The 835-nt window shown below is 68.0% G+C and overlaps 1 protein-coding gene across 5 annotated transcripts in view; it reads right to left on the bottom strand.

The window, feature by feature from the left end:
- AHNAK (AHNAK nucleoprotein) overlaps positions 1–835 on the bottom strand; it is a 116,117-nt gene extending 115,282 nt beyond the window's left edge. For all 5 annotated transcript variants that reach the window (XM_006156588.2, XM_006156589.2, XM_006156590.2 and 2 more), the window contains exon 1: positions 768–835. The gene's annotated coding sequence lies outside the window, so the exon portion shown is untranslated. The remainder of the gene's footprint in view (positions 1–767) is intronic.

Below are 835 nucleotides of genomic sequence, written 5' to 3'. Positions count from 1 at the left end.
GGGGGGGCCGGGGGCTGCGCCACTGCACAGCCCCCCTCCCCGCCCACCCCAGAGCAGGAATCGTTCTAATTATGGCCCCCACCACCGCTCCCACCCATCCCGTTGGGAGGCGCGATACAAACTTCCAGGCTCCGCAGGGCTAGAGGAAGAACAGAGTTTTCTGGAGCGGGGAACACAGAGGGGCAAGACTAGGGCGGGGCAGCAGGAGGGGGGCCGTGGGGGCCGCCAGGAGCGAGAAAGGGAGAGGCTGGTGGTACAGAACAGGGTGGGGCCGAGAAGACTCGGGACGCGGAGTCTGGGGCGGAGGTTCAGGAACTGGGAAGGACAGCCGAGGGGGCGAGGAGGCGCAGGGGCAATCTCGGAAACTTCTCCAGTAAACACGGAATGCGAACGGTGCAGCGCGGAGCCACCGCCCGGAGGAGAGCGGGTGGGACAGGGACGGGACCGCCAGGCCAGGAGCCGGGGGCCCTGCTGTACAGTAAAGTCAATGTTCACTCCGCCCTCGAGAGCAAAACGAAGTGGCGCAAAGCGCGCTTCGGAGCGATTTTCCAACTTTCCTCAACTTGCGCCCCAACTCCGGAGGCAGGGCTCCACTCCCAGGGCGCGACGCGGCACCTCTCCGGGCGGCCCAGCTTGCTCCAAACGGCCTGAATCCTCACAGTGACACCCCTCCCAACGCGCCTCGCCCACGCCCCGCTACCCACCTCACTCGGCCCATTCTCGCTGCCCTGGCCCCGGACGCGCCAAGTTGCGCTCGGCGCCCCTACCTGCGCGCTCAGCCCCAGGGCACAGCCATAGCCCGCGCGGGGCCCGAGATCGCGGTGCTGCGGCCTCT

The sequence above is a fragment of the Tupaia chinensis genome, unplaced genomic scaffold (assembly GCF_000334495.1).
Source record: "Tupaia chinensis unplaced genomic scaffold, TupChi_1.0 Scaffold000502_1, whole genome shotgun sequence".
In the NCBI taxonomy this organism is placed as follows: domain Eukaryota; kingdom Metazoa; phylum Chordata; class Mammalia; order Scandentia; family Tupaiidae; genus Tupaia; species Tupaia belangeri.
The sequence above is the reverse complement of the archived record's forward strand: the minus strand, read 5'-3'. Positions and strand labels throughout refer to the sequence as shown.